This window comes from Betta splendens, chromosome 2 (genome assembly GCF_900634795.4).
Source record: "Betta splendens chromosome 2, fBetSpl5.4, whole genome shotgun sequence".
NCBI lineage: Eukaryota > Metazoa > Chordata > Actinopteri > Anabantiformes > Osphronemidae > Betta > Betta splendens.
The window spans coordinates 21,422,217-21,439,688 of NC_040882.2; the positions used below are offsets into that span (position 1 = coordinate 21,422,217).

Genomic DNA, 17,472 nt, shown 5'->3' on the forward strand with positions numbered 1-17,472 from the left:
AATAGGTATTATCATAAAACGCCTTCTTTCGGAGCTGTTCTCAGCCCGGCTAGCTCAGTCGGTAGAGCATGAGACTCTTAATCTCAGGGTCGTGGGTTCGAGCCCCACGTTGGGCGCTAAGTATTTTTGAAAAGCATTTATAAAATCATTGTACGTGAAGAGATATGATATAATGGTAAGAAAAGATCCTTATCATTAAATAGAATGAATCGTACAAGCGTTTACAAATTACAACTAGAAAAAGTAATTTCTCGAGAAATTACGTGGGAGAGCTGATCTGCTGCCGCAACGATGACAAATGCTGATTAAGCTGCTGACGTCAAAAAGTTGACTACGTCCAAAAGTTGACTACGGCAAAACGATGAAAACGAGAAAACGATGACAAAGATAAAAACGATGACAAAAGATGGCGATTAAAAAGATGATGATTAAAAAGATGACCAAGGTCATACTAAGACAAGATTAAAATATGACAATGACTCAAAAGTTGACCAAAGTAAAAAGATGTCAAAGATTAAAAAGTTGACCACAGTGCATTGTTGACAATCATAAATAAGCTGACTATCTTTTTGATTTGAAGAAAGTATTTGTAAATAATTACCTAACTATGTAATAGTTAAATAACTATTAAAAATTTACCAGTCAGAAACAAAAATCTTGCCATTTAAGATAATAAATTACATTGGTGCTTTTATTTTGAAAGGATTTAGAGGTTGTGTGTGAGTGATTACTAAATTATAAAATAGTCATTAGATAGTCATAATTTATCATTCAATAGCAACAATAGCCCTATTAAAGCAAAAGATTTAGATTTAGCCCTTTCAGAATAAAAGCACCCTAATAAGTTTTTAGTGGCTATTTACTGAACTCTAAAGTAGTCTCATTAACGATTGGTTAGTATTCAGAACCACAAACTTTCTAATCAATCTTGCCATTAAAGGTAAAAAATTGTAATTGGTGCTTTTATTTTGAAAGGATTTAGAGGAAATGTGTGGGGGTAATAGCGTAACTGTCAACTAGTCTTTAAATAATCATAATTACCCATTCAAAGGCAAAAACAGTGCAGCTAAAGCTAATAATTGGCATTGGTGCTTTTATTTTGAAAGGATGTAGAGGAAGCATGTGTGGGTCATTACTAAACTGTTAATCTATATTTAAACAGTCATAATTACCCATCTAAAAGCAGAAATATTGCTATTAAAGCTAATTATTTGGCTTGGTGCTTTTATTTTGAAAGGATTTAGAGGAAGTGTGTGCTTAATTACTACACAATCCAATAGTGTAGTTGAGTAATCGTTAACAAGCATGGAACTGCTGTCTACACTGAGCATCAGGAGTTTGACCTGTCAGTGAAATCTGCAGCTGCGCCGTCGCCATGGAGACGAAAGGCGGGAAAATCAGGCTCACTCTGCTCTGTAAAAGCAGAGTTTCACCCTGTATAAACAGGCTTGTTTCAGCTAAACCATGATAGTTATCACAAAAATTATTTCATTTTACGAGTCCCAAGGCTTCAATGAGCAAATGGTGTGAATTTTATGTTTAAGGACAAAAGCTTGTAGCCACAGTGGCAATTTCAAAATATGTCTCCTCTGTTTTTCTCCTCAGACGTCTGCCAAAAATTATCATTAGAGTCAATGGGAGAATTTCAGGATCTCTCTGCACTTTGAGGTCGATAGCGACTAAAGTATAGGTCTGAGGGTATATCCAGACACATCATTAGAAAGAAGACAAGTATGACTACGATTTAGTGAAGTAATTACGTTGATAGAGTAAAAATTGTGGCTGTAGTGACAAGTTAGAGACAGAAGTTCTGTCTTAAAAAAGCGCACCTTCTCACTGTAGCTGTGACATCACGCACTCTAACAGACGCAATACACACTAATGGAAAAGCTGAAAATTTAACAAAAACCACACCATATTTAAACGCTCACAAGTCGAAAACTATAAAAGATACGAGGACGCTGATTTACACGGAGAACGTTGAAAGATGATAGACGCTTTTGACGTTGAAATGACGTTCCTACGCCAAAGTATGACGATGATAGACGCTGATGAAAAGAGGGAAGTTGACAGAAAGTTGAACGATGATTCCCATAGACGACCATTATAAAAAAACGACGGAAAACGTTAAATAACGTTAAAAGTTGAAAAGCTGAAAACGTGAAAAGTAATAGCCTGCATCGTCTAACGATGACGCACGTTTAGAACGTTGAACGATGATTCTACGATAAAGCGTTGAGAAGTAGATAGCGGCCGAAAAACGGGGCGAAATAATAATAATAAAGAGTGAAGATCTCGAGATATGGAATATAGTGTCCGATGTGCCGAAGCATTGCAAGTGTCCTGTCTCTGTGGCGCAATCGGTTAGCGCGTTCGGCTGTTAACCGAAAGGTTGGTGGTTCAAGCCCACCCAGGGACGTTTTTCTTTTGATCCAAAGGTCACCCGCTAAGCTCTAGAAGTGAGGAAAAAACGTTCTAAGATACGGTGTCGGTTATTAAGAATTTATTGTTTACGTTCCTGTCATGTTGACAGGCCAGCTAAAATATTCGTCCCTGGGTGGGCTCGAACCACCAACCTTTCGGTTAACAGCCGAACGCGCTAACCGATTGCGCCACAGAGACTACTAGAGTTTGCCAAGATATGTGACATCCATATACTACTTATAGACGCAGCTGAGGGTTTTGGGTTACGAAGTGTCTTGTAGCAATCAGTGAAAAAGTAATCTCGCAAAAAGAACCTGACAAGGGTCAAGATGAAGCACAGTAGTGTCCTATGTGACATACATAGCACAGAAACTATGACTGACCATTTGTATTTTCGTTCAACACTTGAGGAACACCCACAAAAGCAGAGCAGGGGGTTTTCATTAGTTGTCAGTTGTAATCATCACAATTAGAGAAAGAAGCAGTTGAAATATATCAGCTTGTGTGTAATAAATTTATATAATATACAAGTTTCACTTTTTCAATGGATATAATAAAATAAATCAACTTTTTGATTATATTCTAATTATATGACAGGCACCTGTATAAATACCCCTTGATGCTTGTATTGTTTGTTAGAATTTTTAACCTTTCAGTCTCCCGTATAAAAAAATATGTGTGGGTCATTCAACATTTTAAGAGGCCCCACAAATTCAGGGAGGAAAAAATATAATCATAAAGTAACATCCACAACTGACTACTGCGGGCGACGGATGTGGAGGTTTTTCGAACATCGTTCTTGTTGTGAAACTATAGCGCAATGCATTGTGGATGAACAATGGAGCACGCTATTTAGCTTCCCATACAACTTTTTATTTTTAACCTGGCGTCTGTAATTACTGACGTTTTTTTCAACATCTTAAGAAGCCCCAAAATTAGGCTGTACTCTTGTTACTCCTCTTCACGGAAATCCTTAGTAAAAGACGAAAGATTTGTACGATCTAAAGAGAAACAAGAATGAACTACTTCTTTGCTTGGCGGACTGCGGCCAGACTGAAGAAGACACTGCTCCAAGTGACGGTTTCATTTATAATGCAATGCATGATGGGATTGTGTTTTGGCATAGTTAGGGCTTATAGAGTCAATGCCCTCATTTCAACGTTCATTACAATAGTCTTTTTGCTCCTAATTGACTTTATTTAGAAAAGAGGGGCTTGTTCCTGGTAACTGTAAACTGTTGTAGACATGTATTGCTTTAGATTTTTTATACTTTATTGCATAAGCATATACATGTATTAGCCTCAGTTCTTGTCTTAAGTACAAAACATAAAACTGTTCATAAAATGTAACCATTTCAAATTCCAGTTTGTCTGCATAAAAAAGACACTATATATGAAATGAACTGCAACAGTGATTTGAGATACATTGCATTGCATGTTTTGGGGAAAGCACCTTCTCTGTGCTGTTGTCCTGAACACTCCATCTTACATTGAGGAAGAGGTTTTGTAGAGATTTTAGCAATTGTGTTTTATTCGACAGCACAAGAAGCCCCACAAACGCAGGGTGACAAAAAAATGGGGATATACTCTTGTTGTTCCTCTCCACGGAAATCTTTAGTAAAAGGCGAAAGATTTGTACGATCTGAAGAGAAACAAGAGTGAACTACTTCTTTGCTTGGCGGACTGCGGCCAGACTGAAGAAGACACTGCTCCAAGTGACGGTTTCCTTTACTAAACACGTATATTATAGTTTTGCATAAAAAAAGTAATTATAATGTAACATTGGAAGTGACTACTGCGGGGTATAGGACGAGGTCTATTCACACGTCTTTAGTAATGTGAAGCTATATCGCAATGCATGATGGGATTGTGTTTTGGCATGACTTGTGTTTATAGAAACGGCTCGTGTAAGAAGTTATTACGGATTATGTTTCATTGGACAGCACAAGAAGCCCCACTAAGGCAGGGCAACAAAAATTGGGATATACTCTTGTTGTTCCTCTCCACGGAAATCTTTAGTAAAAGGCGAAAGATTTGTACGATCTGAAGAGAAACAAGAGTTAACTACCTTTTGCTTGGCGGACTGCGTCCAGACTGAAGAAGACACTGCTTTAAGTGACGGTTTCATTTATAATGCAATGCATGATGGGATTGTGTTTTGGCATAGTTAGGGCTTATAGAGTCAATGCCCTCATTTCAACGTTCATTACAATAGTCTTTTTGCTCCTAATTGACTTTATTTAGAAAAGAGGGGCTTGTTCCTGGTAACTGTAAACTGTTGTAGACATGTATTGCTTTAGATTTTTTATACTTTATTGCATAAGCATATACATGTATTAGCCTCAGTTCTTGTCTTAAGTACAAAACATAAAACTGTTCATAAAATGTAACCATTTCAAATTCCAGTTTGTCTGCATAAAAAAGACACTATATATGAAATGAACTACAACAGTGATTTGAGATACATTGCATTGCATGTTTTGGGGAAAGCACCTTCTCTGTGCTGTTGTCCTGAACACTCCATCTTACATTGAGGAAGAGGTTTTGTAGAGATTTTAGCAATTGTGTTTTATTCGACAGTACAAGAAGCCCCACAAACGCAGGGTGACAAAAAAATGGGGATATACTCTTGTTGTTCCTCTCCACGGAAATCTTTAGTAAAAGGCGAAAGATTTGTACGATCTGAAGAGAAACAAGAGTGAACTACTTCTTTGCTTGGCGGACTGCGGCCAGACTGAAGAAGACACTGCTCCAAGTGACGGTTTCCTTTACTAAACACGTATATTATAGTTTTGCATAAAAAAAGTAATTATAATGTAACATTGGAAGTGACTACTGCGGGGTATAGGACGAGGTCTATTCACACGTCTTTAGTAATGTGAAGCTATATCGCAATGCATGATGGGATTGTGTTTTGGCATGACTTGTGTTTATAGAAACGGCTCGTGTAAGAAGTTATTACGGATTATGTTTCATTGGACAGCACAAGAAGCCCAACTAAAGCAGGGCAACAAAAATTGGGATATACTCTTGTTGTTCCTCTCCACGGAAATCTTTAGTAAAAGGCGAAAGATTTGTACGATCTGAAGAGAAACAAGAGTTAACTACCTTTTGCTTGGCGGACTGCGTCCAGACTGAAGAAGACACTGCTTTAAGTGACGGTTTCATTTATAATGCAATGCATGATGGGATTGTGTTTTGGCATAGTTAGGGCTTATAGAGTCAATGCCCTCATTTCAACGTTCATTACAATAGTCTTTTTGCTCCTAATTGACTTTATTTAGAAAAGAGGGGCTTGTTCCTGGTAACTGTAAACTGTTGTAGACATGTATTGCTTTAGATTTGTTATACTTTATTGCATAAGCATATACATGTATTAGCCTCAGTTCTTGTCTTAAGTACAAAACATAAAACTGTTCATAAAATGTAACCATTTCAAATTCCAGTTCGTCTGCATAAAAAAGACACTATATATGAAATGAACTACAACAGTGATTTGAGATACATTGCATTGCATGTTTTGGGGAAAGCACCTTCTCTGTGCTGTTGTCCTGAACACTCCATCTTACATTGAGGAAGAGGTTTTGTAGAGATTTTAGCAATTGTGTTTTATTCGACAGTACAAGAAGCCCCACAAACGCAGGGTGACAAAAAAATGGGGATATACTCTTGTTGTTCCTCTCCACGGAAATCTTTGGTAAAAGGCGAAAGATTTGTACGATCTGAAGAGAAACAAGAGTGAACTACTTCTTTGCTTGGCGGACTGCGGCCAGACTGAAGAAGACACTGCTCCAAGTGACGGTTTCCTTTACTAAACACATATATTATAGTTTTGCATAAAAAAAGTAATTATAATGTAACATTGGAAGTGACTACTGAGGGGTATAGGACGAGGTCTATTCACACGTCTTTAGTAATGTGAAGCTATATCGCAATGCATGATGGGAGTTTTGGCATGACTTGTGTTTATAGAAACGGCTCGTGTAAAAAGTTATTACGGATTATGTTTCATTGGACAGCACAAGAAGCCCCACTAAAGCAGGGCAACAAAAATTGGGATATACTCTTGTTGTTCCTCTCCACGGAAATCTTTAGTAAAAGGCGAAAGATTTGTACGATCTGAAGAGAAACAAGAGTTAACTACCTTTTGCTTGGCGGACTGCGTCCAGACTGAAGAAGACACTGCTTTAAGTGACGGTTTCATTTATAATGCAATGCATGATGGGATTGTGTTTTGGCATAGTTAGGGCTTATAGAGTCAATGCCCTCATTTCAACGTTCATTACAATAGTCTTTTTGCTCCTAATTGACTTTATTTAGAAAAGAGGGGCTTGTTCCTGGTAACTGTAAACTGTTGTAGACATGTATTGCTTTAGATTTTTTATACTTTATTGCATAAGCATATACATGTATTAGCCTCAGTTCTTGTCTTAAGTACAAAACATAAAACTATTCATAAAATGTAACCATTTCAAATTCCAGTTTGTCTGCATAAAAAAGACACTATATATGAAATGAACTACAACAGTGATTTGAGATACATTGCATTGCATGTTTTGGGGAAAGCACCTTCTCTGTGCTGTTGTCCTGAACACTCCATCTTATATTGAGGAAGAGGTTTTGTAGAGATTTTAGCAATTGTGTTTTATTCGACAGTACAAGAAGCCCCACAAACGCAGGGTGACAAAAAAATGGGGATATACTCTTGTTGTTCCTCTCCACGGAAATCTTTAGTAAAAGGCGAAAGATTTGTACGATCTGAAGAGAAACAAGAGTGAACTACTTCTTTGCTTGGCGGACTGCGGCCAGACTGAAGAAGACACTGCTCCAAGTGACGGTTTCCTTTACTAAACACGTATATTATAGTTTTGCATAAAAAAAGTAATTATAATGTAACATTGGAAGTGACTACTGCGGGGTATAGGACGAGGTCTATTCACACGTCTTTAGTAATGTGATTGTGTTTTGGCATGACTTGTGTTTATAGAAACAGCTCGTGTAAAAAGTTATTACGGATTATGTTTCATTGGACAGCACAAGAAGCCCCACTAAAGCAGGGCAACAAAAATTGGGATATACTCTTGTTGTTCCTCTCCACGGAAATCTTTAGTAAAAGGCGAAAGATTTGTACGATCTGAAGAGAAACAAGAGTTAACTTCCTTTTGCTTGGCGGACTGCGTCCAGACTGAAGAAGACACTGCTTTAAGTGACGGTTTCATTTATAATGCAATGCATGATGGGATTGTGTTTTGGCATAGTTAGGGCTTATAGAGTCAATGCCCTCATTTCAACGTTCATTACAATAGTCTTTTTGCTCCTAATTGACTTTATTTAGAAAAGAGGGGCTTGTTCCTGGTAACTGTAAACTGTTGTAGACATGTATTGCTTTAGATTTTTTATACTTTATTGCATAAGCATATACATGTATTAGCCTCAGTTCTTGTCTTAAGTACAAAACATAAAACTGTTCATAAAATGTAACCATTTCAAATTCCAGTTTGTCTGCATAAAAAAGACACTATATATGAAATGAACTACAACAGTGATTTGAGATACATTGCATTGCATGTTTTGGGGAAAGCACCTTCTCTGTGCTGTTGTCCTGAACACTCCATCTTACATTGAGGAAGAGGTTTTGTAGAGATTTTAGCAATTGTGTTTTATTCGACAGTACAAGAAGCCCCACAAACGCAGGGTGACAAAAAAATGGGGATATACTCTTGTTGTTCCTCTCCACGGAAATCTTTAGTAAAAGGCGAAAGATTTGTACGATCTGAAGAGAAACAAGAGTGAACTACTTCTTTGCTTGGCGGACTGCGGCCAGACTGAAGAAGACACTGCTCCAAGTGACGGTTTCCTTTACTAAACACGTATATTATAGTTTTGCATAAAAAAAGTAATTATAATGTAACATTGGAAGTGACTACTGCGGGGTATAGGACGAGGTCTATTCACACGTCTTTAGTAATGTGATTGTGTTTTGGCATGACTTGTGTTTATAGAAACAGCTCGTGTAAAAAGTTATTACGGATTATGTTTCATTGGACAGCACAAGAAGCCCCACTAAAGCAGGGCAACAAAAATTGGGATATACTCTTGTTGTTCCTCTCCACGGAAATCTTTAGTAAAAGGCGAAAGATTTGTACGATCTGAAGAGAAACAAGAGTTAACTACCTTTTGCTTGGCGGACTGCGTCCAGACTGAAGAAGACACTGCTTTAAGTGACGGTTTCATTTATAATGCAATGCATGATGGGATTGTGTTTTGGCATAGTTAGGGCTTATAGAGTCAATGCCCTCATTTCAACGTTCATTACAATAGTCTTTTTGCTCCTAATTGACTTTATTTAGAAAAGAGGGGCTTGTTCCTGGTAACTGTAAACTGTTGTAGACATGTATTGCTTTAGATTTTTTATACTTTATTGCATAAGCATATACATGTATTAGCCTCAGTTCTTGTCTTAAGTACAAAACATAAAACTGTTCATAAAATGTAACCATTTCAAATTCCAGTTTGTCTGCATAAAAAAGACACTATATATGAAATGAACTACAACAGTGATTTGAGATACATTGCATTGCATGTTTTGGGGAAAGCACCTTCTCTGTGCTGTTGTCCTGAACACTCCATCTTACATTGAGGAAGAGGTTTTGTAGAGATTTTAGCAATTGTGTTTTATTCGACAGTACAAGAAGCCCCACAAACGCAGGGTGACAAAAAAATGGGGATATACTCTTGTTGTTCCTCTCCACGGAAATCTTTAGTAAAAGGCGAAAGATTTGTACGATCTGAAGAGAAACAAGAGTGAACTACTTCTTTGCTTGGCGGACTGCGGCCAGACTGAAGAAGACACTGCTCCAAGTGACGGTTTCATTTACTAAACACGTATATTATAGTTTTGCATAAAAAAAGTAATTATAACGTAACATTGGAAGTGACTACTGCGGGGTATAGGACGAGGTCTATTCACACGTCTTTAGTAATGTGATTGTGTTTTGGCATGACTTGTGTTTATAGAAACAGCTCGTGTAAAAAGTTATTACGGATTATGTTTCATTGGACAGCACAAGAAGCCCCACTAAAGCAGGGCAACAAAAATTGGGATATACTCTTGTTGTTCCTCTCCACGGAAATCTTTAGTAAAAGGCGAAAGATTTGTACGATCTGAAGAGAAACAAGAGTTAACTACCTTTTGCTTGGCGGACTGCGTCCAGACTGAAGAAGACACTGCTTTAAGTGACGGTTTCATTTATAATGCAATGCATGATGGGATTGTGTTTTGGCATAGTTAGGGCTTATAGAGTCAATGCCCTCATTTCAACGTTCATTACAATAGTCTTTTTGCTCCTAATTGACTTTATTTAGAAAAGAGGGGCTTGTTCCTGGTAACTGTAAACTGTTGTAGACATGTATTGCTTTAGATTTTTTATACTTTATTGCATAAGCATATACATGTATTAGCCTCAGTTCTTGTCTTAAGTACAAAACATAAAACTGTTCATAAAATGTAACCATTTCAAATTCCAGTTTGTCTGCATAAAAAAGACACTATATATGAAATGAACTACAACAGTGATTTGAGATACATTGCATTGCATGTTTTGGGGAAAGCACCTTCTCTGTGCTGTTGTCCTGAACACTCCATCTTACATTGAGGAAGAGGTTTTGTAGAGATTTTAGCAATTGTGTTTTATTCGACAGTACAAGAAGCCCCACAAACGCAGGGTGACAAAAAAATGGGGATATACTCTTGTTGTTCCTCTCCACGGAAATCTTTAGTAAAAGGCGAAAGATTTGTACGATCTGAAGAGAAACAAGAGTGAACTACTTCTTTGCTTGGCGGACTGCGGCCAGACTGAAGAAGACACTGCTCCAAGTGACGGTTTCCTTTACTAAACACATATATTATAGTTTTGCATAAAAAAAGTAATTATAATGTAACATTGGAAGTGACTACTGAGGGGTATAGGACGAGGTCTATTCACACGTCTTTAGTAATGTGAAGCTATATCGCAATGCATGATGGGATTGTGTTTTGGCATGACTTGTGTTTATAGAAACGGCTCGTGTAAGAAGTTATTACGGATTATGTTTCATTGGACAGCACAAGAAGCCCCACTATGGCAGGGCAACAAAAATTGGGATATACTCTTGTTGTTCCTCTCCACGGAAATCTTTGGTAAAAGGCGAAAGATTTGTACGATCTGAAGAGAAACAAGAGTTAACTTCCTTTTGCTTGGCGGACTGCGTCCAGACTGAAGAAGACACTGCTCCAAGTGACGGTTTCCTTTACTAAACACGTATATTATAGTTTTGCATAAAAAAAGTAATTATAACGTAACATTGGAAGTGACTACTGCGGGGTATAGGACGAGGTCTATTCACACGTCTTTAGTAATGTGATTGTGTTTTGGCATGACTTGTGTTTATAGAAACAGCTCGTGTAAAAAGTTATTACGGATTATGTTTCATTGGACAGCACAAGAAGCCCAACTAAAGCAGGGCAACAAAAATTGGGATATACTCTTGTTGTTCCTCTCCACGGAAATCTTTAGTAAAAGGCGAAAGATTTGTACGATCTGAAGAGAAACAAGAGTTAACTACCTTTTGCTTGGCGGACTGCGTCCAGACTGAAGAAGACACTGCTTTAAGTGACGGTTTCATTTATAATGCAATGCATGATGGGATTGTGTTTTGGCATAGTTAGGGCTTATAGAGTCAATGCCCTCATTTCAACGTTCATTACAATAGTCTTTTTGCTCCTAATTGACTTTATTTAGAAAAGAGGGGCTTGTTCCTGGTAACTGTAAACTGTTGTAGACATGTATTGCTTTAGATTTTTTATACTTTATTGCATAAGCATATACATGTATTAGCCTCAGTTCTTGTCTTAAGTACAAAACATAAAACTGTTCATAAAATGTAACCATTTCAAATTCCAGTTTGTCTGCATAAAAAAGACACTATATATGAAATGAACTACAACAGTGATTTGAGATACATTGCATTGCATGTTTTGGGGAAAGCACCTTCTCTGTGCTGTTGTCCTGAACACTCCATCTTACATTGAGGAAGAGGTTTTGTAGAGATTTTAGCAATTGTGTTTTATTCGACAGTACAAGAAGCCCCACAAACGCAGGGTGACAAAAAAATGGGGATATACTCTTGTTGTTCCTCTCCACGGAAATCTTTAGTAAAAGGCGAAAGATTTGTACGATCTGAAGAGAAACAAGAGTGAACTACTTCTTTGCTTGGCGGACTGCGGCCAGACTGAAGAAGACACTGCTCCAAGTGACGGTTTCCTTTACTAAACACGTATATTATAGTTTTGCATAAAAAAAGTAATTATAATGTAACATTGGAAGTGACTACTGCGGGGTATAGGACGAGGTCTATTCACACGTCTTTAGTAATGTGAAGCTATATCGCAATGCATGATGGGATTGTGTTTTGGCATGACTTGTGTTTATAGAAACGGCTCGTGTAAAAGTTATTACGGATTATGTTTCATTGGACAGCACAAGAAGCCCCACTAAGGCAGGGCAACAAAAATTGGGATATACTCTTGTTGTTCCTCTCCACGGAAATCTTTAGTAAAAGGCGAAAGATTTGTACGATCTGAAGAGAAACAAGAGTTAACTTCCTTTTGCTTGGCGGACTGCGTCCAGACTGAAGAAGACACTGCTTTAAGTGACGGTTTCATTTATAATGCAATGCATGATGGGATTGTGTTTTGGCATAGTTAGGGCTTATAGAGTCAATGCCCTCATTTCAACGTTCATTACAATAGTCTTTTTGCTCCTAATTGACTTTATTTAGAAAAGAGGGGCTTGTTCCTGGTAACTGTAAACTGTTGTAGACATGTATTGCTTTAGATTTTTTATACTTTATTGCATAAGCATATACATGTATTAGCCTCAGTTCTTGTCTTAAGTACAAAACATAAAACTGTTCATAAAATGTAACCATTTCAAATTCCAGTTTGTCTGCATAAAAAAGACACTATATATGAAATGAACTACAACAGTGATTTGAGATACATTGCATTGCATGTTTTGGGGAAAGCACCTTCTCTGTGCTGTTGTCCTGAACACTCCATCTTACATTGAGGAAGAGGTTTTGTAGAGATTTTAGCAATTGTGTTTTATTCGACAGTACAAGAAGCCCCACAAACGCAGGGTGACAAAAAAATGGGGATATACTCTTGTTGTTCCTCTCCACGGAAATCTTTAGTAAAAGGCGAAAGATTTGTACGATCTGAAGAGAAACAAGAGTGAACTACTTCTTTGCTTGGCGGACTGCGGCCAGACTGAAGAAGACACTGCTCCAAGTGACGGTTTCATTTACTAAACACGTATATTATAGTTTTGCATAAAAAAAGTAATTATAATGTAACATTGGAAGTGACTACTGCGGGGTATAGGACGAGGTCTATTCACACGTCTTTAGTAATGTGAAGCTATATCGCAATGCATGATGGGATTGTGTTTTGGCATGACTTGTGTTTATAGAAACGGCTCGTGTAAGGAGTTATTACGGATTATGTTTCATTGGACAGCACAAGAAGCCCCACTAAAGCAGGGCAACAAAAATTGGGATATACTCTTGTTGTTCCTCTCCACGGAAATCTTTAGTAAAAGGCGAAAGATTTGTACGATCTGAAGAGAAACCAGAGTTAACTTCCTTTTGCTTGGCGGACTGCGTCCAGACTGAAGAAGACACTGCTTTAAGTGACGGTTCATTTACTAAAACACGTATATTATATCCGTCAAACGCACAGAATCACAACACAGAACCACGAACGTAAATTGACTAAAATGACGCTGAAATCCTAGATGAAATTAAAACGTAATTCGAACATATTTCGTGTTGCTAAGCTATGACGCAATGCATGATGGGAGTGCGTTTTGAAATAGTTAGGGCTTAAGCGGTCATTTCCTCCATCGCTACCTCCAGTACAAAAGTCGTTTTAGTGTTCACAAGAGTGAACTGCTTCTTTGCTTGGCGGACTGCGGCCAGATGAGGAAGACACTGCTCTAAGTGACTGTGATTTATAAACACGTATATTATAGTTTCGCATAAAAAAGTAATTATAATGTAACATTGGAAGTGACTACTGCGGGCTATAGGACGAGGTCTATTCAAACGTCTTTAGTAATGTGAAGCTATATCGCAATGCATGATGGGATTGTGTTTTGGCATGACTTGTGTTTATAGAAACGGCTCGTGTAAGAAGTTATTACTGATTATGTTTCATTTGACAGCACAAGAAGCCCCACTAACGCAGGGCAACAAAAATTGGGATATACTCTTGTTGTTCCTCTCCACGGAAATCTTTAGTAAAAGGCGAAAGATTTGTACGATCTGAAGAGAAACAAGAGTTAACTACCTTTTGCTTGGCGGACTGCGTCCAGACTGAAGAATACACTGCTTTAAGTGACGGTTTCATTTATAATGCAATGCATGATGGGATTGTGTTTCGGCATGACTTATGTTTATAGAGACGGCTCGTGTAAGAAGTTATTACTGATTGTGTTTCATTTGACAGCACAAGAAGCCCCACAATCGCAGGGCGACAAAAAATTAGGATATACTCTTGATGTTCCTCTCCACGGAAATCTTTAGTAAAAGGCGAAAGATTTGTACGATCTGAAGAGACACAAGAGTGAACTACTTCTTTGCTTGGCGGACTGCGCCCAGACTGAAGAAGACACTGCTCTAAGTGACGGTTTCATTTACTAAACACGTATATTATATCCTCAAACGCACAGAATACACAACACAGAAACCACGTAACGTAAATTGACTAATGACGCTGAATCCTAGATGAAAGAAAACGTTAATTCGAACATATTTCGTGTTGCTAAGCTATGACGCAATGCATGATGGGAGTGCGTTTTGAAATAGTTAGGGCTTAAGCGGTCATTTCCTCCATCGCTACCTCCAGTACAAAAGTCGTTTTAGTGTTTATTTAACCCTGTCTGGGACAAGTTTGAGGCCATACTATACATACTTATGCACATACTTGCTTATGTTTATGTTTATAGTTTATGACAGTTTAAACAATCTTTCCTGCTCACGTGCCAGATTCTATTATTTTACTTTTTTCTTGCAGCTACTATGTTGTATTATCTTTACTGTTCAAATACTAGTTTGTTGGCACAATACATATACTATTTCAAATCAACCAATGATTCGAACTATGTTGCGTTGCATGTTATGCATCGTCTTTAGGTTTATTTGTTTTCCCCGGACTATACGACAAGTCTGTACACATTGGATTGAACGTTTACGTTTTGTGGCGCAATCGGTTAGCGCGTTCGGCTGTTAACCGAAAGGTTGGTGGTTCGAGCCCACCCAGGGACGTAATGATTTTTAAATCTTTGCACATCCCTCACTAGTCTTTTAACCGACGTGTTATTCACTCTCAAGAGCGTGTTATGAAACCTCTTAGCTACTACTGAGTAGCTACTTTAGGAACCAAATTCCCAAATTGCTGAACACTGCTGTAATGTTGTGGCTGGACTGAACTTAAGTGAACTTAACTCCCTCATTAGGGCGGCACGGTGGTAGGTAGCACTGTCGCCTCACAGCAAGAAGGTTCTGAGTTCGATTCCCGGAGGCGGACCTTTCTGTGTGAGGTGCCTTTCTGTGTGAGGTGCCTTTCTGTGTGGAGTTTGCACGTTCTCCCCGTGTTTGCGTGGGTTCTCTCCGGGTTCTCCGGCTTGCATTAGGTTGATTGGCTTCTCTCCATTGCCCGTAGGTGTGAGTGTGTGTGTGAATGGTTGTGTGTCTATGTGACTGGCGACCCATCCAGGGTGTACCCTGCCTCTCGCCCGTAGCCAGCTGGGATAGGCTCCAGCACCCCCGTGACCCCGCACTAGGGAGTAAGCGGTTAAGAAAATGGATGGATGGATGGAACTCCCTCATTAAAAAGCCTCTACGTCCTTTCCAGTCTCCAGAGATAAGGGACCCTGAATCTTTCTCCACCACAGGAGACTGGTTTCTATCACAACAGGCCCCAATTGGCGCCAACAAATCAAATGTCCATATCAAAGAACCATGAGTCAACTTTGTTGATCTACCTGTAAATCTCACAGGATTCCACCTCTGCTTATCATTCCCAAAAGGACAGGCTGTCAGATTTTTCACTGAGAAGGAACTGGGATCACCAGTTCATTTGGACACAGGTTCTGGTTCAGATGTACCAGAACCTTCAACTTCCATGAAACTGATGCCATTGTATTCTGTGCACAAAATGTTTTCATTTGATATTAGATTGGTTTCTTTGTGATGTTTAATGCCTGATCTACAGATTTGCCAGGAAATTCCTCAAGAACAACAAAGGGACTTCAACTTATCACCATGTTTTCCTTTGTGTGTAGGCACAAAGTTGAAATACAGATACTCACCTTCTTTACTTCTTTTAATCTGTGCAACATAGACTATGTCCACCAGCTACAATTAGGTATCCTCATTATTGTATTACATTTTTAAGTGTTACAATTGTTTAATTAGTAATGTCCATATAGGTCATTTATAATTTGATTTTTCTTGCATTTATTATTCGTGTATGTTTTAGTGTTTACTTGGTGTTACATAAGACAAGATAAGTCATCATGAATAACAATTCATTTGTTACATCGTTTTAAGGGACCATGTATAGGACCTTAATATTCTACGCATTTAATATTAATGTTTAACCATACTGATTTCTCTGCCTCTTTGAGTGCCAAATTGATCGTTACATGTGTATTGTGTTATGGTGTGATGGAACTTTGAGCTTGATGAAAAGAGGAAAGCTTAGTTATCCCAGGTTTAGGAGCAGTCCAAATCAAATAGTTTGATTCCTGATCTGAAGAGGTGGAACTCTTCACCACTGGTTGAACTCATTTCTCCGCCCTGCAGTGACCACTGCCCCAGGGGTATTTAAACCAGTGACACCCTAGTGGAATCGGATTTCCCTCTATCTTCAAACTTCTTTCACCTTCTCTTTTTGCGTCGCATTTCATTTCTTGAATTTTCCTTTGTTCTTAAATTTTGTAAAAAAGTTAAACTTAGAAACACGAACGAACAACGAATTTTGTAACTTTAGAAAGTCATCAAGAAACTCCGCGAAACTGAAACTATAACCAACAGTCCTTAATTGACTCGCGATTTTTGATTGAACTAATTAAATTAGATTCCAGCCTGTTTCCTTTTTGGGCCAGTTTTAGTAGTGCTGACGCTTTTAAACACCTTGAAAGTCCAGCCTGACTGACTGTTACTTCGCTCACCCCGAGCCGTCATCATCACCGCGGGCGACGATTCCTGGCCCAGAGACCGTGGCACCTGGACCAGAGAGGGCACGCCTGCCAAATTCTTTGTGTTTTCACTCATTGATTCTTTTACTGTTCATCATCTCATTCTGATCGTTCTCTCATTGTCTGTTCTGTTTATTAGAGTATTTCCATCCATCCATCCATCCATCCATTTTCTGAACCGCTTATTCCCTAATGCGGGGTCACTGGAGCCTATCCCAGCTGGCTACGGGCGAGAGGCAGGGTACACCCTGGACGGGTCGCCAGTCCATCACAGGGCAACACATAGACAGACAATCATTCACACACACACACTCACACCTACGGGCAATAGAGAGAAGCCAATCAACCTAATGCACGTCTTTGGAAGCCGGAGAACCCAGAGAGGACCCACGCAAACACGGGGAGAACGTGCAAACTCCACACAGAAAGGCACCAGGGCCGCCTCCGGGAGTCGAACGTAATAAAACGTTAAAAGGAATCTGGTTTTGTGTGCATTGTTCTTCAGATTTAAGCAGAGGTCACTGAACCGCAACAAGAATTCACGGCATAAGAGACTGATTTGGTTTTATCACAAATTTTATCAAGTTGTTATTGTTGTTCATAACTAGTAACTCATTGAACTGACCTCTGGCGTTGACTAGATTGATACAAGCATGGTTTCAGCTTCCTGGTGCCCCAACTTCGAGGTATAATAATGTCTCTGCATTGCACAGTAGCAGGCCCTGAGCACCAGAGCCATAGAGGCC

The 17,472-nt window shown here is 38.7% G+C and overlaps 24 non-coding genes and 1 pseudogene across 24 annotated transcripts; 2 read left to right on the forward strand and 23 right to left on the reverse strand.

Annotated features, from left to right (window-relative positions):
* The first annotated feature begins 43 nt into the window (after positions 1–43).
* Positions 44–116, forward strand: trnak-cuu (transfer RNA lysine (anticodon CUU)). Its single transcript has one exon. It is a non-coding gene; the product is annotated as a tRNA-Lys (tRNA).
* A 2,229-nt stretch (positions 117–2,345) lies between these two features.
* On the forward strand, positions 2,346–2,419 carry trnan-guu (transfer RNA asparagine (anticodon GUU)). Its single transcript has one exon. It is a non-coding gene; the product is annotated as a tRNA-Asn (tRNA).
* Positions 2,420–2,548: 129 nt separating this feature from the next.
* On the reverse strand, positions 2,549–2,622 carry trnan-guu (transfer RNA asparagine (anticodon GUU)). Its single transcript has one exon. It is a non-coding gene; the product is annotated as a tRNA-Asn (tRNA).
* A 716-nt stretch (positions 2,623–3,338) lies between these two features.
* On the reverse strand, positions 3,339–3,443 carry LOC114851581 (U5 spliceosomal RNA; annotated as a pseudogene).
* A 527-nt stretch (positions 3,444–3,970) lies between these two features.
* LOC114851557 (U5 spliceosomal RNA) lies at positions 3,971–4,085 on the reverse strand. Its single transcript, XR_003785178.1, has one exon. It is a non-coding gene; the product is annotated as a U5 spliceosomal RNA (small nuclear RNA).
* A 288-nt stretch (positions 4,086–4,373) lies between these two features.
* LOC114851550 (U5 spliceosomal RNA) lies at positions 4,374–4,486 on the reverse strand. The gene has a single exon (XR_003785171.1). It is a non-coding gene; the product is annotated as a U5 spliceosomal RNA (small nuclear RNA).
* A 524-nt stretch (positions 4,487–5,010) lies between these two features.
* On the reverse strand, positions 5,011–5,125 carry LOC114851558 (U5 spliceosomal RNA). Its single transcript, XR_003785179.1, has one exon. It is a non-coding gene; the product is annotated as a U5 spliceosomal RNA (small nuclear RNA).
* Positions 5,126–5,414: 289 nt separating this feature from the next.
* Positions 5,415–5,526, reverse strand: LOC114851552 (U5 spliceosomal RNA). Its single transcript, XR_003785173.1, has one exon. It is a non-coding gene; the product is annotated as a U5 spliceosomal RNA (small nuclear RNA).
* A 524-nt stretch (positions 5,527–6,050) lies between these two features.
* On the reverse strand, positions 6,051–6,165 carry LOC114851566 (U5 spliceosomal RNA). The gene has a single exon (XR_003785187.1). It is a non-coding gene; the product is annotated as a U5 spliceosomal RNA (small nuclear RNA).
* Positions 6,166–6,450: 285 nt separating this feature from the next.
* On the reverse strand, positions 6,451–6,562 carry LOC114851544 (U5 spliceosomal RNA). Its single transcript, XR_003785165.1, has one exon. It is a non-coding gene; the product is annotated as a U5 spliceosomal RNA (small nuclear RNA).
* Positions 6,563–7,086: 524 nt separating this feature from the next.
* LOC114851559 (U5 spliceosomal RNA) lies at positions 7,087–7,201 on the reverse strand. The gene has a single exon (XR_003785180.1). It is a non-coding gene; the product is annotated as a U5 spliceosomal RNA (small nuclear RNA).
* A 264-nt stretch (positions 7,202–7,465) lies between these two features.
* Positions 7,466–7,577, reverse strand: LOC114851546 (U5 spliceosomal RNA). The gene has a single exon (XR_003785167.1). It is a non-coding gene; the product is annotated as a U5 spliceosomal RNA (small nuclear RNA).
* Positions 7,578–8,101: 524 nt separating this feature from the next.
* On the reverse strand, positions 8,102–8,216 carry LOC114851560 (U5 spliceosomal RNA). The gene has a single exon (XR_003785181.1). It is a non-coding gene; the product is annotated as a U5 spliceosomal RNA (small nuclear RNA).
* A 264-nt stretch (positions 8,217–8,480) lies between these two features.
* LOC114851547 (U5 spliceosomal RNA) lies at positions 8,481–8,592 on the reverse strand. The gene has a single exon (XR_003785168.1). It is a non-coding gene; the product is annotated as a U5 spliceosomal RNA (small nuclear RNA).
* A 524-nt stretch (positions 8,593–9,116) lies between these two features.
* Positions 9,117–9,231, reverse strand: LOC114851561 (U5 spliceosomal RNA). The gene has a single exon (XR_003785182.1). It is a non-coding gene; the product is annotated as a U5 spliceosomal RNA (small nuclear RNA).
* A 264-nt stretch (positions 9,232–9,495) lies between these two features.
* On the reverse strand, positions 9,496–9,607 carry LOC114851548 (U5 spliceosomal RNA). The gene has a single exon (XR_003785169.1). It is a non-coding gene; the product is annotated as a U5 spliceosomal RNA (small nuclear RNA).
* Positions 9,608–10,131: 524 nt separating this feature from the next.
* On the reverse strand, positions 10,132–10,246 carry LOC114851562 (U5 spliceosomal RNA). Its single transcript, XR_003785183.1, has one exon. It is a non-coding gene; the product is annotated as a U5 spliceosomal RNA (small nuclear RNA).
* A 288-nt stretch (positions 10,247–10,534) lies between these two features.
* LOC114851554 (U5 spliceosomal RNA) lies at positions 10,535–10,647 on the reverse strand. The gene has a single exon (XR_003785175.1). It is a non-coding gene; the product is annotated as a U5 spliceosomal RNA (small nuclear RNA).
* Positions 10,648–10,910: 263 nt separating this feature from the next.
* On the reverse strand, positions 10,911–11,022 carry LOC114851553 (U5 spliceosomal RNA). The gene has a single exon (XR_003785174.1). It is a non-coding gene; the product is annotated as a U5 spliceosomal RNA (small nuclear RNA).
* A 524-nt stretch (positions 11,023–11,546) lies between these two features.
* LOC114851563 (U5 spliceosomal RNA) lies at positions 11,547–11,661 on the reverse strand. The gene has a single exon (XR_003785184.1). It is a non-coding gene; the product is annotated as a U5 spliceosomal RNA (small nuclear RNA).
* Positions 11,662–11,948: 287 nt separating this feature from the next.
* LOC114851551 (U5 spliceosomal RNA) lies at positions 11,949–12,061 on the reverse strand. Its single transcript, XR_003785172.1, has one exon. It is a non-coding gene; the product is annotated as a U5 spliceosomal RNA (small nuclear RNA).
* Positions 12,062–12,585: 524 nt separating this feature from the next.
* Positions 12,586–12,700, reverse strand: LOC114851564 (U5 spliceosomal RNA). Its single transcript, XR_003785185.1, has one exon. It is a non-coding gene; the product is annotated as a U5 spliceosomal RNA (small nuclear RNA).
* Positions 12,701–12,989: 289 nt separating this feature from the next.
* LOC114851543 (U5 spliceosomal RNA) lies at positions 12,990–13,101 on the reverse strand. The gene has a single exon (XR_003785164.1). It is a non-coding gene; the product is annotated as a U5 spliceosomal RNA (small nuclear RNA).
* A 594-nt stretch (positions 13,102–13,695) lies between these two features.
* LOC114851555 (U5 spliceosomal RNA) lies at positions 13,696–13,807 on the reverse strand. Its single transcript, XR_003785176.1, has one exon. It is a non-coding gene; the product is annotated as a U5 spliceosomal RNA (small nuclear RNA).
* A 171-nt stretch (positions 13,808–13,978) lies between these two features.
* LOC114851569 (U5 spliceosomal RNA) lies at positions 13,979–14,092 on the reverse strand. The gene has a single exon (XR_003785190.1). It is a non-coding gene; the product is annotated as a U5 spliceosomal RNA (small nuclear RNA).
* Between the last annotated feature and the right edge of the window lie 3,380 nt (positions 14,093–17,472).